This window comes from Oryctolagus cuniculus, chromosome 5, assembly GCF_964237555.1.
Source record: "Oryctolagus cuniculus chromosome 5, mOryCun1.1, whole genome shotgun sequence".
NCBI classification, from domain to species: domain Eukaryota; kingdom Metazoa; phylum Chordata; class Mammalia; order Lagomorpha; family Leporidae; genus Oryctolagus; species Oryctolagus cuniculus.
In genome coordinates this window covers 157,214,506-157,230,616 of record NC_091436.1, presented here as the reverse complement: position 1 = coordinate 157,230,616, position 16,111 = coordinate 157,214,506, and the positions used below count along the sequence as shown (strand labels likewise).

The 16,111-nt window shown below is 51.0% G+C and overlaps 1 protein-coding gene across 1 annotated transcript in view; it reads right to left on the bottom strand.

Annotated features, from left to right (window-relative positions):
- The window catches only part of GFOD1 (Gfo/Idh/MocA-like oxidoreductase domain containing 1), a 116,323-nt gene that overhangs the window by 27,455 nt on the left and 72,757 nt on the right, over positions 1–16,111 (bottom strand). The window lies entirely within an intron of this gene.

The following is a 16,111-nucleotide window of genomic DNA, read 5'->3' as shown; positions in this document are numbered from 1 at the left end:
CTGCCACTCAGGGCTCAGCTCAGTCGGCGGTAGCACCCAGGGGCCCCGAGGGATGTGTCCGGCTCAAATCCTTCAACAAACAACTTGCTTAGTTTCCTGGGTCAGGAAATACTTTGGATGCCCCCCCACCCCCACCCAACTCCAGGACAATACAAAGTAGGCATGAGCCACAAGCATGGTGATCAAAAGCACACACATTCCGTCAGAACAAAGGGCTGCTGGTGCAAAGAACAAACAGAACTCAGAAGAAATCTTCCAGCTGTAGCCTTGTTTTGGCCCTAACTGCACACTCGTGTTTCACTTCCAGATCCACACAAATGAAGGAAAGAGGAGACAAGAGCGGATCTGGGTCAGAGGGCAATGATGGAAAGCGAGAGAATGAGAGGCCCTGAGTGAGAACCTCCCCCCCATTAAAAGAGGCAAGAGAACCATGAGCCCCGTCTGTCGCTGCAACAATCAAGCGTTATGGGAGGAGGAGCGATCCCAACAGTGCCTGTCCAGTGCCTTCAGCGATCCCAATAGTGGCTGTCCAGTGCCTTCAGTGAGGCTGATTTCTCCCCAGCAGGTGCTTGGGGAGCCAGCAACAGCACCACACGCTTGTGTAGACCCCTGGCCCATACTGCAGGAGAAAATAACTTAATGCTTCATTTCTTCACATGAGATGAAGCAGGAGTGAAGAGAACCAGTCACTGAGGACTGACAGTAGATGCTACTTCTTTGAGTCCTGATTCAAGGTCAGCTGTGAAAAGGAACCTGAACTTGACCTGTGTAGTAGATCAGAGCAGGGGCTTCTTGCTCATTGTCATGGGCTCAGTAGCAGCATGGGGCAATAGGAAAGAACGGAACAAGTCCTTACCGGTTAGGAATGCTAGTTTTGGTGTCTACAGTGGAATGTCATGTAAGTATTTACAGATGGTGTGACTATTTGCAGAAAAATGAACAGTGTGAAAATTGTATTAGGTGAACAAGTCCATTTACAAACAGCATCTGGAAGAAGAAAATACTTAGTAATAAATTTAGGAAGTATATAATTTATAGTCTGAACACTACAGAAGTTGTTGAAATAAATTAAAGAAGATTAAATAACTGGACAATACTCTGGATTGCAGATCTTAATATTGTTAGGATAGGAATACTCTCCAGGTTGTGCTACAGATTCAATGCCATTCGTATCAAAATTCCTGCCGCTTTTGATGTAGAAGGTGGCACGCTAGTCCTAAAGCTCAGGTGGAAATGTGAGAGACCCAGAATAGCAAACAATCTTAAAAGAGAGCAAGATTATACTTCATGATTTCAAAACTTACTACAAAGCTACAGTGATCAAAATGGTCTGAAACTGGCGTAAAGATGAACTATTAGATCAATAGAAAAACCTTCTCTTTTATGGTCTGTTGCTTTTCAACAAGAGTGCAAAGACAATTCAACGGAAAAAGAACAGTCTTGTCCACAAGTGATGACAGATAACTGACATCCACATGCAAAAGAATGAAATCTGAGCCTTTCCTCACGTCATGCGCAAAAGTTTACTCAAGATGAATCCAAGGACAAGGTGTGATAGCTAAAACTATAGAACTCCCAGCAGAAAACACAGAAGTAAAACTTTGAGACCTTGGGTTAGGCAAAGGCTTCTCACCAAAGGACAAGTGGGGGAAAAAAGGTAAGCTAGACTTCATCAAAAGTAAAAACTTGGGCTTTAAAGTACATCATCAGGAAAGTACTACAAGATAACCAAGAGAAAGGAAGAAAATATTTGTGAATTACACATCTGAGAAGGAAACTGCATCCATAATATACAAATAACTTTCACAAATCAAGAACAAAGTTAACCCAAAGGGAAAAAAATGGGTAAAGGATCTCAACACTATCAACATTTTTCCAAAGAAGACATAATTGATCAACATACACAAGGGAGGATGCTTAACATCATTAGTCGTGGAGAAATGCAAATCAAAACAATCAAAAAGACAGAAAAGTTTTGCCATGGACGTAGAGTAACTGGGTCCCTCTAAGGCTGCTGGTGGGAATGTAGAGTGGCATAACCACTTTTGCAAACAAATGTTCTGGCAATTAATCCAGAGTGATCACATGACTTGGCAATTCCAAAACGACCGAAAGTATTCACACAAATACTTGTTTGTAAATCAGAGCAACTCTACTCTCCAGAGCCAAAGGGAGGAAGTGACCCAAATGCCCATCAACTGATGAATGCATAAACCAAGTGTGATCCACCCAGAATAAATGGATCCAGTGTGATCCACCCAGAATAAATGGATCCAGTGTGATCCACCCAGAATAATGGGATCCAGTGTGATCCACCCAGAATAATGGGATCTAGTGTGATCCATCCAGAATAATGGGATCTAGTGTGATCCATCCAGAATAATGGGATCTAGTGCAATCCACCCAGAATAAATGGATCTAGTGCAATCCACCCAGAATAAATGGATCCAGTGTGATCCACCCAGAATAAAGGGATCCAGTGTGATCCACCCAGAATAAAGGGATCCAGTGTGATCCACCCAGAATAATGGTATCTAGTACGATCAACCCAGAATAATGGGATCTAGTGTGATCCATCCAGAATAATGGAATCTATGTGATCCATCCAGAATCATGGGATCCATGTGGCCATGAAACGGAAAGAAGTATGGATACATGCTTTGGCATGCATGAACCTTAAAAACAATTTGACATGAAAGAAACCTCATGAAAGATCATGTATGTAGATGCAACCTCCAGAACAGGCCCGTCTATGAACACAGAAAAAGTCGGGTTGTTCAGGGCTGCAGTGAAGGGGGGTTGGGAGAGTGACTGCTCCCAGGTATATCCTGGCTTTGCGGGTAAGATGTTCTGACGCTGATTGTGGTGATGGCTGTACAAGCTGTAAATATACGTCATTTTTTACAGGGGAAAAAAAGCCTGCTAAGATATAGATGAAACACCAGAGCAAAAGGTTTGAATGTTTCTATATTTTTTCAAGTAAAAAAACTGCTAAGCAACAATAGTCTGAAATCAGTCTTTTTGGTTTTATATTTCTTTTATTTGAAAAGTAGAGTTACTGAGAGAGGTAGACGGACAGACAGACAGATCTCCCATCCACTGGTTCATACCTGAAATGGTCCCAACAGCTGGGGCTGGACCAGGCCGAAGCCAGGACCCTGGAACTCCATCCTGATCTCCCACGTGGGCGCAAAAGCCAAGTACTTGGGCCAGCCCTCTGCTGCTTTCCCAAGCACATTAGCTGGGAGCAGGATGGGAATCCAGGACTGGAACCGGCACTCACAGGATTGCTGGCATCAAAGGCAGCAGCTTAACCCACTGCGCCACAACACCGACCCCAATTTTTTAATTTACTTGAAAGACAGACAACAGAAAGATCTCCCATCACTAGTTCATTGCCCAAATGCACAAAGGACTGTGTCAGGCTGAAGCGAGGAACCAGAAACACAAGCGTGGCAGCCACCCAATTACTTGAGCCATCACCGGCACCCCCAGGGCCATGCATCAGCAGGAAGCTGCAATCAGTACTGTAGAATCAAAATCAAAATGGAGTGAGTGTGGCTACAAGCTAATTGCAGACATCTTGCTTCTGTACAGATTAGCTTTGCTTGCTAATGGCTGAGGGTGTATCTTATGTGGGCCCAAGTTCCCAGGAACTCGGTTGACCAAAATGTGTCCTTCACTATTCTCTTTCAACCATATCTTGGATCTACTACTGGGTTTGTTATTGTTAACTGTAACCTTACAACCATATTCTGGTTTTCCTTTTTATTGTTCACTGCATACCAAGGGCCTGGTTCGAAATTGTGAGCCCTACTGGACAGAATACTATAAAAAGCTGTGTAACCCGCTGTTGGGGGCCGCACCCTGGTAAGGAGTGCTGGTCCCGATAAGTGGCCAGTCCCGATCGGTTGCCTTGCCTCTCATTTGTCTCTCATTTGCTTCACATTTTCAATAAAATTCATGTGTGACTGTCACTGGCTTTTGTAATACTCTATTTTAGCTGACAAGTGGATACAACAGTACTTAGAGCCAGAACTCAAACCCAGACACTCCGACAAGAGAGGTGGGCATCTCAACGGCTAGACCAAGCGCCCACCCCAAGGTCTAATTTTTTAAATGAAACCCAGAGTAAATTCCAGGGGTATCTAAAATACTGCCTGTCTTTTTTTTTTTTTTTTTTTAATTTGACCGATAGAGTTAGTGAGAGAGAGAGACAGAGAGAAAGGTCTTCCTTCCGTTGGTTCACTCCCCAAATGGCTGCTATGGCTGGTACTACGCTGATCTGAAGCCAGGAGCCAGGTGCTTCTTCCTGGTCTCCCATGCAGGTGCAGGGCCCAAACACTTGGGCCATCCTCCACTGCCCTCCCAGGCCACAGCAGAGAGCTGGACTGGAAGAAGAGCGACCGGGACTAGAACCCGGCACCCATATGGGATGCCGGCACTGCAGGTGGAGGATTAACCAAGTGAGCCATGGCCCGACCCCCAAATACTGCCTGTCGCTTTAATGCATGTACAAAACAGCTGGAAAAGACTTTGCCAGATGTTCTGAGGTGGGGAGCCAGGCCCAAGGGTGGAAGTCGGATCCAGGCTTGGCCCTTTCTCGTAGGTACTAGGAAGTGATAAAGTCATAGACTCTTAACATTGTCATCTCCTGCATACCCTTCCTAGAATTGAGGGAAACCACAGCCAGCCAGCAAGCCTGGGGCCTGGCCCAGGCTTCCTGCCTTTCACAAGGGTTTTGTAACAATCCAGTGAGATAATGTGCCTGATAAAGCTGTGACTGTGGCATCTGAAACACATGGGCTTGAAACTCAGCTCTGCCCCTTTCCTGCTATGGCATTCCCTGAGCCTCATTAAAACACGTAACGGGTGGGGTAGTTTCAATAATACATTTACTTTTAACTCAGCATATACAACATTTTGAAATAATTTGCACCTGTCTTTCACACCAAGTCGGTATGGAGTCCAGTGTGGAGGTCATGTGTCCAGCACAGCTCAGTTTGGACTGGCTCAGGGGCTCCCTAGCCACAGGTGGTTAGGGGCTCCCAGCTGGACGTTGCAAATGGAGACAATGAGCGATGGACTGTGCACTGGAAACTTTTCCTTTTCGACAGGAAAAGCAGCTCAATGTTAGACATTTCAGTGGCGGATTCCGTGGCTGTGTGGCCACGGTGGTGGCTATGGTTGTGGTGACATTCGGGATGGCATGCACCCGGGATCCCCTGAGCCCAATACAAAGGGGAAAGAGATGTGAGCCAGGGTTTCCGTTCTACCCGGTGTGTGTGAGGATGGGTGGGACGGAGCAGGGCTGCAGAACTAAAGGAACAGAGGTGGAAGGGAGAGACCACCGCCATTGAGTCCTGGCCTCAGGTCACAGCGGCCGGAAGTCCCAGTGCTGGCAGGGCCTTTTCCGGGGCCTCCTGCCTCCTCTCCCTGCTTCAGAGGCAGCGCGCTCCAGCTCCGAAGAACAGGCCTCCTCCTGTCTCTGCTATTCAGGGACTATGATGTCCTCCCTGCTGTGATATTTTGGGTCTCCTTGGCAGGAGGCAGGGACAGGCAGGGGTGGATAGCACTCACGAATGTTCTCCCAACCAGGAACCAGGCAAGTACAGACATCTGGCCCCGGGATCTGGCTGGCTCCAGGGACGGCGCAGTAAACCCACTAATACTAATTGCTTTCCCGTCTGCTCCCACTGCTAGTGGAAACGAGATGCCTCTCTGGCTAATGGAAAGCGAAACGGCCCTCTGCAGGTTGTTTACCACATTCGGTAAGAGCTCTCTGTGCCGCCTCTCCTCGCCCAGCCCTGCCCTGAAGTGCACCGAAGGACATCTCACCCGAAGCCCGCGACGGCCTGACAAGCACGGGGCTCTAAGGCTCCAGGAAATCGCAAGCAGCCCGAGCTCTGCTCAGCCCTACACGCATGGGAGGGGAAGGCGGGAAGGAGGGTTGAAGAGGGAGAGGAGAGAGAAGCCATCCTTCCTACCTGGTTTAAGCTCACGCTCCCAGGAACACCTTGCATCTCCTTCTTGACATGGAGTACCGTGACCAGGGCAGCTCACTGAACCTCAGCTTCCAAATTCAGTCCCCCCGACAAAGAAGGGGACGTCCAGTTCCAAACAGAACTGGAAGGTAATGTCATGGACAGGAGTGAAATTGACATTTTGAGAGTCGATGACTGTTTTGAGTCCTTTGCATCTACTGTTGAGGAATAGTGGTTTTTTTTTTTCTTACAATTTGTTGAACTCTTAGTGTAGGGTTAATCTTATATGTATAAAATAAAATAAACTGAGAGTAAATCATTGTAAGAAATTAAGAGGGGGAATAGGAGAGGGAAGAGGAGGAAGGGTGGGAGTGTGGGCAGGAGGGAGGGTGGGGTGGGAAGTATCACCATGCTTCCAAATCCGTGTGTATGAAATACATGAAATTTGTATCACTTAAATAATATTTTAAAAAATTTTTTTTAAAAGAAAGAAAAGAGACTCTCAACCCATCTGGCCCACCGCAGGGGTCCTCCAGCGTTTCACAGCCAGCCCCCGGGAGCCTCTGCCGAGTCCTGGCCCAGCTGGCTGCCTGCTTCCCTCCGTGGTAGCATTTATGACACAGATGGGAATGCGTGCAGCAGCCCCTGGCTGCCCCTCCCCTCCTCTCCTCTAGAAACACAACCACTGATGTTTAGTTGGTCCCGTGGTTGCCAAGAATAGAAACTACACCTCCTGGTCCCCAAACAATTAAGTGTGGCAAAGTGACCAAGCTCTGGCCAGTAGTGTGTAAGCGAAAGGGATGTGAAAACTCCCCATGGTGCAACTCGCCATCCCTCCACTTCCTGCACCAGCACTGATGAGAGGAGGCCATACAAGCAAGGACAGCGAGGCAGAAGGTTCTAGATCCTAGACACTGGAGCTGCCAGGCTACCAACAGGGGCCCTGCCACGTGACAGAAAATGCAGTTTGGGATCCGGGTTGCTGAAATTGTATGCCTGGGGCGTATTTGTAGGAGAGAAAAAAGGAGCCAACCTCTGGCTCTTCCTACTGCTATTTCTGATGAAGAATCTTGCATCCCTGCTGGCTGGCTCCTCCTCTACAGGGACCACATCTTCCTCGTCGCCTTCTCTGTCTCCATCGGTCTCTATTTGTGGCCTACCCCAAAGCTGGACACAGAGAAGTATCCTTGATCAGCCTGGCCCAAGCACTTGGAAATCATCATACTAAAAACAAGGTCTTGGGGGCTAAGCCGCCACCGGTAATGCCAGAAACCCACATCAGAGCACCAGTTCAAGTCCTGGCTGCTCCTCGTCTGACCCAGCTCCCTGCTAATGAGCCTGGGAAGGAAGCAGAAGATGGTCCAGGTGCTTAGGCCCTTGCCATCCTCATGGGAGACCCGGATAGAGTTCCTGGCTTCTGGCTTCAGCCTGGCCCAGCCCCAACCATTGCAGCCATTTGGGGAGTAAACCAGCATATGGAAGACATCACTCTCTCCCTCTACCCCCTTCTTCATCACTCTGCCTTTCAAATAAAACAAATCATTTTTGAAAAATGGCCTTGGAATACCTTGAAGAAACTTAGCTACAAATGACCAAGTTCAAAGTGTTTCCTCAGAATCCAAACCTTCTTCACATCAGATTGAGTTTTTGTATAAACATCACTTTGTGCCCAGCCAGGAAGTTCTATGGAGCAAACTTTGGGGAAAAATTAAGATCAAATAGGGCTCAAAGGATTAGCTATTATAGCAGGACCTTTTCCTGACTCACTGGTTTTCATCAGAAAAGCATTGCAAATAGGAACCCTTTGTTTAACGTAGGTGGTGATGAAATAGGGTGACTCCCACTCAACCACTCCCCTCCCCACATCCACGCAACTGACTCTGGGGTGTTGCCCAACCAAAGAGCAGAAGTTCACAGACTGTTTTTTCTTGGGTCAGCTCCCCAAGGATGGGAACGTCTGGCTTTGCTCCCAGAGAAACTGTGATCTGGAGGAGCTATGTACGAAATGTGCCCTTCCCTACCCAACACTGCAGAGGAGGGTGGCCGAGCGCGTGCGTTCCTCCACGTGGGGAGCATTTGAGAACCCACCGTTCTCTCTCCAGCTCAGGAAACAGCCGCCTGGTCAGAACACAATTGAACATGACCTTGGGCCCAGCTGTGGCAGGGAGAGGTTAATTTCCTTTCTTTCTTAGGGCAGGACCCGGTTCCAATTGTCTTGCTCTGCCTAATTAGATTTTCTGCACAATAGAGCAAGCAAGTGCCTTATCTTGGGCAGCGAGGCAAGAGCTTCCCCTGGTTCCTCCTTGTGGGTTCAAGTGGAAGTTCAATGAGGGGCACATGTGGCTTTAAAAAAACAGCATTACTGGGAAAGTACTTTCTCTACTGGCGGCTGCTAGCACTATTGTGATAAACACCTGGCAGGGAGGAAAGACAGGGCAGCTCAGGTGAACTCCCAGCCTGAGGGAAAGTAGGCCAGTAGGTCGAAAGAAAGTCCAACCACAAGCAAACGAAAGATTTAGTACACAGGAGATAATCTGATGGCTGATGGGACACAGTGCTGGCCTGCTTAGCACAGCATGCTGGGCTAAGATATTTACTTCTGTGTTCATTTACCTTGGAATGGTACATGGAATTTCTTAGAGAAATGACACTTTTTTTTTTAATTAACAGAAAAATCTGACGACAGTGAAGCTAGCCTTCAAACCTACCACCCATCCAATGCCCAACATTAGATTAGGGGACTGTAATTTCAGTGACGTCTCTATGCACATGCTGGTATGGAGATAGATGTACAGGTAAGAGTCATTTTAAAGGGAACAGACCACGTACTTTCCTTAATAAAGACGATTCCATGAGACAGAAGAGAAACCGTGATAAAACACAATCCACTGTGTTTCCACAGTGACACAGATCTGCAGCTTTTTCAAGGACTGACAGGACTCTGAAGGTAATGGCAAGGTGGGCTATAGTAAATGGCATTAGAAAGGCAGGTGACAGGAGCGGGAGTTCAGCCGAGAGGTTAAGTCACCAGCTTCCCATGTCAGAACCCTGGGTTCGATTCCCGGCTCTGGCTTCTGAGTCCAGTTTACTGCTGATACACACCATGGGGGGCAGTGGTGATGGCTCAAAAAAATAGGTTGCTGCTAACCATGTGGGAGACCGGAGTCCCCAGCCCCCCAGCCGTGGCCCTGGGCCTTGCGGGGATTGGGGGAGTGAACATGTGGGTGGGAGCTCTTTCTGCCTCTGTAACTCATAAAAGAAAGGGTGACAAGGAATGAAAACCAAACCCCCAAGAGATTTGAGAACGTTTCCCTCGGCATTCTGGAAAGATACTTTTATTTCGGACAAGATCAGGCCACTCTGGAACATTCTCTGGGGCCTACAGCCCTGGCTCTCACAATGCTGTGGGCTCACTCCCAGGGATCTCTCTAGCACATAACAAATCCTGACAACAATGACAGCTGGAAGAGGCATGGCAGGAGAGAGAGCACGACTTGGAAGCTCAGAATCACTGTCAAGGGATATCCAGGACAGAGCTGAGAAGGTCTGATGGGTTTGCATGGGAAAAGGACAAAGAGAAGAGGAAGAAGACGGGCAGGAGAAAGAGGCCGGATGCACATCATGGATGCTGAGAATATGGCCTTGCATTCACACCGCAATGCCGAGTTCATGTGCGAGGCGACAGTGGGAAAGCTTGCAAAGCAACAGAATCGTATGGTGCAGGAGAGCCCAGGGCCTGCACACAGGCAGTGCCCCGGGCCTGCTTCCTTCACCATGCAGTGAGGATCAACCTGGACCACAGCCACCCACTTCCAGCCAGGCGTTCTTTGCAGCCTGCGTTTCTCAGAGACAGGCCCAGGTGTCACCGGAGAGACCCCCTTCCGGTGCGGGTGGTCCCGTGGAGGAAGGCTGTCACCCGGTCTGTGGCAGGGACCAGGCACAAGTGTCAAAGAGCACCGTGCCATCGCCTCCCCATCAGTAGCTGGGGGCTGTTGCTTCCTACAACCTGCTCACTGGCAGCATTGCCAGGGAGCAATGGGGACAAGATTTTCGGAAGTCACTTGGCAAAGCTTGGAGCGGTTTGGCTCTGCCACGTCCTAGCTGTTGGTGTCAGTGCTCACGGGGGTGTCTCTCTGCGAGAAGCCACGTGAGAACTGCTGAAGGCGCTGGTTCCCACCAAGCACTGAGAGCAGCGCCAACACGTAGTAGGACTTCAGGCATCAGCCGTGATGGTCCCACTGCCACTGAGCACACCGGGAGTGCTGTGCGCTGAGTCCTGTCCCCACAAAATCATATGCCAACGACCAAATCCCCGGGGTCTCAGCATGTCACTGTACTTGAAGACAGGCTCTTTGAAAAGGTAAGGAAGTTAAGATGGAGGGCAGTCGGGTGGGCCCTCATCCAATCTGACCAGCGTCCTTATAAGAGGAGGAGGTGGGGACACAGACACAGAGGGGAGGCAAAGCAAAGCAGAGGGCCTCAGAAGAAACTGACCCTGCCCGCACCTCGATCTTGAACTTCCAGCCTCCAGCAAATGGCTCCCAGAGCAGAGCTAAGGTTCAGCCACCCCAAACCAGCCCGGTGTGGAGGCACAGCCAGTGTCACTCCTGAGTGGTGATCTCAGCAAGAAAAAAATGTCGAGTATGCTTCATGCCCACCCCCGGGGCGCACCTGTGAGTCTCATTCCAGGGGTGTGGACCCTGGGGCGCGAGAGCCAACCTTGGGCTATAGACATTGGCAAGCCAGCATCTGCCTTCCACCCGCCTTGTCTTGCCTTCCCCCTGGGTTTGCACAGCTCAGTACTCAAAATGTGCTCTGAGCACTCCCCCCCCCACCCCGCCCTGGCCCCCAAGCACAGACCACGTGATGACTGAGCACAGTGAAGAGTGGGGGTGGGGGGCTCCTAGCGAAGCCATTACCAAATCCTCATCAGAGAAGCCCTTGGGGTCTCTGTCTGCTCTGAGGACTGGGACTGGGTTGCTATGACAACGAGCACGTGCCTGTTTACTCGGCACCATTCACGGCCTTTCAAGTGGTCTCAATGGCACCCACTGTATACACAAGACGCCCGAGGAAATCGGAACTGGGAATGAAGTTTTATCCCAGCGTTGAGCGAGCCCAGGCAGCCGGCTCGCCCACTGGCTCTGCCCCTGAGCTAGCCTCTGCCCACAGCCCCCTAGAATGTCTGCACCTGGGACTTGTGTGTAATTATGCCTGATGTTCTCCCCCATTTCATTTTTTTTTTTAATTTTTAAAGATGTGTCTCATTTGAAAGGCAGAGCTAGAGAGACCGAGAGAGTGAGAGAGATCTTCCACCCATTGGTTCACTCCGAAATGGCTGCAACAGCCAGGGCTGGGCCAGACCAAAGCTAGGAGCCAGGAGCTTCTACCTGGTCTCCCACGTGGGTGGCAGGGGCCCAAGCTGCTTTTCCAGGCCCATTAGCAGGGCGCTGGCTCAGAAGTGGAGCAGCCGGGACTCAAACTGGTGCCCGTATGGGATGCCGGCATCGCAGGCCACAGCTTTACCTGCTATACAACAACGCTGGCCCCAATGTATTTTTCATTATAATTTTATTTATTTATTTATTTATTTATTTGAGAGGCAGGAAGAGAGAGCATGAGCAAGAGAGCTGCCATGCGTTGGTTCACTCCCCAAATGCTCCCGACAGTACCAAAGCTGCGATCCAGGAACCCAAGGCAGGTGTCTTACGTGAGTGTCAGGAGCCCAATCAGTTGAACTATCACTGCTGCCTTCCAGGGTGTACACTGGCAGGAAGCAGGAGTCAGAAGCCAGGGTCAAGACTCCAGCCCACGTTCTCCAGTGTGGGATGCGGGCATCTTCACCAGCCTCTTAACTGTGAGGCCGAGCGTCTACCCAACCCCCGTGTTCAAAGCTACCAGCCGCACAATTTGGTGGAGCATCTGCCTATAGTGCCCTAACCCTTTCACGCCCTGTGAGGCAGCAGGGGGATAAACCTGCCTGGGGACGAGCACCATGGGGTTGGCCAGCTACTTGCCAGGGAGGGGTTCACCCTGTCTCTGACCTCCAGGTCTCTCTCCTGCCACCACACAGCCAGAGCCAGCATGCACAATGACAAGTGATACGCACACATTCCTCGCCCAGAGGGTAGTCAGAAGAGCTGCTCTGCTCCAAGAAAAACCAATACAATATCCTTTCTAATGCACGGGGCCCATGGTGGTGGTTGGCTGCAGCAGGGCCGGAAGCTCCCAGCTGGCGCAGTTTAGCTCTTTACTCTCTCTGCCCAGGGTAGCCATGGGTGAAAGAGCACCACTGTGAAGCCTGCACTGACCCCTTGTCTATGAGGCCGCACCAGCTCCCACCACCTGGACCACTGGGGACAGCCTGTGCTGCCTTCCCAGACAAGTTCATGGACACACAAGGCCAAAAAGACACCTCGACAGGTAGGACTGAGCCTCTGAGCCTGAGCTCCATTGGGTCCTGTCCTTTGCACAGATTCACGGGAACAGCAGTCACCTGTGAAATCATCCAGCACAAAGAGGCCGGATACAAGCAGGCCAGTCAGTGTGCAGCACGCAGGAGGGCCAAGGCCCTGCAACTCCGCTGCGAGCCGGGTTCTGGATGTATGGAGAGTGTTTCCCTTGGCTCCACAGCTGCCAAAGCAAACACTTGTTCTAAAGAAAAGATACGGGCTCGCTTCTGCCAGCCTAGTGTGGGTTTTCGTGTCCCATAGAAATTTCAGGGAGAGCCCAGTCTGTGTCCCGGCCGGGCTGAGTGGCATCAGAGGAACATGCCAGGTGCTCTGGGGAAATGGAGAAAAACAAGGCGTGGGCTCCCTTCCTCAACGTCTTGCGATTCGGAGAGAAAAGCTGTGCATATTTGGACATGACTCACGATGGCGGTGCAGTCACACTGGACCGGGTGCCAGGTTCGTGACGCAGGCCTGGGAGTGCTCTAAGGATTTGGCAGAGTCAGCCGGCCTCCCTGCATTCCAGCCAGCAGAACAAAACTCGCCCTCGGAGGCCTAGGAGGCCTGGGCGCTGAGCTGCTTGTCAGGTGGGGCGAGGGATGCTGTTGGGAGGCCGAGATCAGCTCGGCAGGAGCCCAGAGCCACTGTGCCTGGGTCCACTTCCTGGCGTGGCTCCTGTGGCCCCTCACATCATCTCTCTGCACTTCCAGAGCCCCATCTGTACAACGGAGCCCAATCCCCGGGTCTCCCATCACAGGGGTGTTGTGGGAAGAGCCCCAGCGTGGTGCCTGGCACAGAGGCTGCCTGTGATCCACCTGGATTTGAACTTACAAAAGGGCTCCCCTTGGTTCACAGCAGGAATCAGGATGCTCAGTCTATGTAAGAGAGATTACTCGACCCAAAATGATTGTGGTGCAGAGGGTTCAGTCGCCACTTGTGACACTGGCATCCCCTATCGTAACACTGATTCAAGCCCTGGCTGCTCCACTGCTGCTGCGATCCCTGCTAATGCTCCTGGGAAGGCAGCAGAGGACGGCTCGAGTGTTCGGGCCTCTGCACCACACGGGAGACCTGGATAGAATTCCAGGCTCCTGGCTTCGGCCTGGCCCAGTCCCAGCTGTTGCAGCCATCTGGGGAGTGAACCAGCAGATGGAAGATTCTCTCTCTCTCTTTCTCTGTCTCTCTCTTTGTCTTTCTCTCCATACCTTTGCCTTTCAAATAAATAAATCTTATGAAATGATAATTCTGCTTTAAAGCTACATTTCCTTGGAGGAAGACCTCAGTTCCCTATGATCATGGTGTCAGCAGAGGGTCGTTGCAACCCCAGAGACGGCAGCAGCTCAGAGAGAGTGAGGCTTGGTTGGTTTTCCTGCCAGCGACGGCAGCAGCAGTAGCCATGCAGGGAAGACAATGAGGCTTTCCCAAGGGGAAAGCCCGCCCCGAGCAGCTCCCACCAGGCCCCAGCCCCACCCTGAGGTGCGGACAGACCCCATCCTCCCCTGCTCTGCTCGGCCAGCTCCCTTCTCTGTTACCCTTTCTGGTGAGAACGCTTAACCTCAGAGGTTAGACCTACACACCTAACTTTCCTCACATCTTTTTTCTTTTTTTTTTACAAATATATTTATTTATTTATTTGAGAGGCAGCATTACAGAGAAGGGGAGAGGCAGAGAGAGGTCTTCCATCTGCTGGCTCACTCCCTAGATGGCTGCAATGGCCAGAGCTGGGCTGATCTGAAGCCGGGAGCCAGGAGCTTCTTCTGGGTCTCCCACACGGAGGCAGGGGCCCAAGGAGTTGTGCCATCCTCTGCTGCCTCCCCAGGCCCGTTAGCAGGAAGCTGAATCAGAAGAGGAGCAGCCGAGACGCGAACCAGCACCCATATGGGATGCTGGGGCCACAGGAGGAGGCTTAACCTACTGTGCCACAGCACCAGCCCCTTTACATCTCCTTAAAGCTGGTTTAGTCTCCCTGCTGCCACCTGTTCTGGAACTCAAGCACACAGTTCTCCTGAGACAGTTCTAGAACACACTTGACTGTGGGGAACACGAGCCTTCTCTGCCATCCAGTTGGCCCCACCTTTGACACCGGCAGCCCTCCTGAGGGAGACCATTGCCAGCATTGAAACGAAGGAGGTGTGGCTAACTCACTGCTCCTCCTCCATCCACCTTATCTTGGCTGCCCAAGCTCAGAACACTAAGTTCTCTGAGAGTGGGTGCTCCTGGGCACAGGCCTGCCCTGGGGCTGGGGCTGCAATCCCCTCCCTCCCTCCCCTCCTCATCTGTCCTCAAGGCAAGGCATCCGCCCATCTCCTAGATCAGGGGGAACTAACATGGCAGGCCAGATCCTGTGTTTGATTGGCATGGTCCACCCCTCCTCGGCTGAGGATCGGCCCAGCCTGGGGAGAGGGTTAAACAAGATCACAAACACAGAACCGGCGGTTTGGGGTTCGGCACGTGATGGCCACTCGCCTAACCGACCGTGAGCTTTGGCGATCACCGTGCCTATGATGATCAGCATCTGGAGTTCTATTCCTTCTTTCAACAAACGTGGGCCATGGTTTTCTCCTGGTGACCTTGTTAACCCGCCACACGGTGGTCAGAGACATCCAAGGTCCCAGCCTCCAAAGGACTTTAGGGTATGGCAGAAGAGACAGGCAACAAGCAAGCAAACCAAGAATGGAGCCTCTTTTGGGGTCACAGCAGGTGCTAGGAAGAAGCCAAGTGGAGTCCAGGATAGAAAATAAGGAGAGGGAACTCACTTTAGACGGAGCGTCCAGGGAAGGTCTCTGTGAGGGGACACTCATTCTAAAATGGAAAGGACAAGAAAGGACGTTGCGTGGCTGGTACCACTGTGAGAGAGAGGCTGCCATGTGGGAGGCGGGCGGGGATGAGAGCCGGGAGCTTTGAATTCCATCCTCCGGTTACGAGTCTCTGCAAGGTTTCCCTCCGAGGAGGGCAGCTCATAGATGCACCAGACTGACTCAAACCACTCACAAGGAACCTTTTGTATCTGCACCTCAGTGAGAGTGCACCGAGTGCCAGGCTCTGAACTGATAATTTCACAGTCATTAGCCAGGCGAGGCCTGGCAGAGATGGGCATGGGATGATGGAAAGGGCCACGGGATGTGGACAGGTCTCAGAAGCTCGTAAAAGAAAGAGGATAGCCCGGCTGTGCCGAGGGCATGAATGGGACACCCTGCCAGGAGCGTCTCAAACCATACCGCCACCATCATCATCCCAGACATGGCCAGTAGCATCTCAAACTACCCCACCACCATCCTCCTCATCATCTCCCAGAACCATCATTTAACTGAAGATTAAACCAATCCCCCCTTATCTGTGGGGGACACATTCCAAGACACTCAGTAGATGCCTGAAACCACGGATAGGATCCAACCCTTTATATACTATGTTTTTTCCCTATACATACACGTCTGGATTAATTTTTTATTTATTAAGTGAGGATACAAGGGCTGGTGTTGTGGTGTAGTGAGTAAAGCCTCCACCCATGATGCCAGCATCCCGTACGGGCACTGGTTTGTGTCCTGGCTGCTCCACTTCCAACCCAGCTCCCTGCTAGTGTTCCAGGGAAAACAGTGGAAGGGAGCCCAGGTGCTTGGGCCCCTGAACCCAAGTGGGAGACCTGGAAGAAGTTCCTGGCTCCTGGCTTTGGCCTGGCCC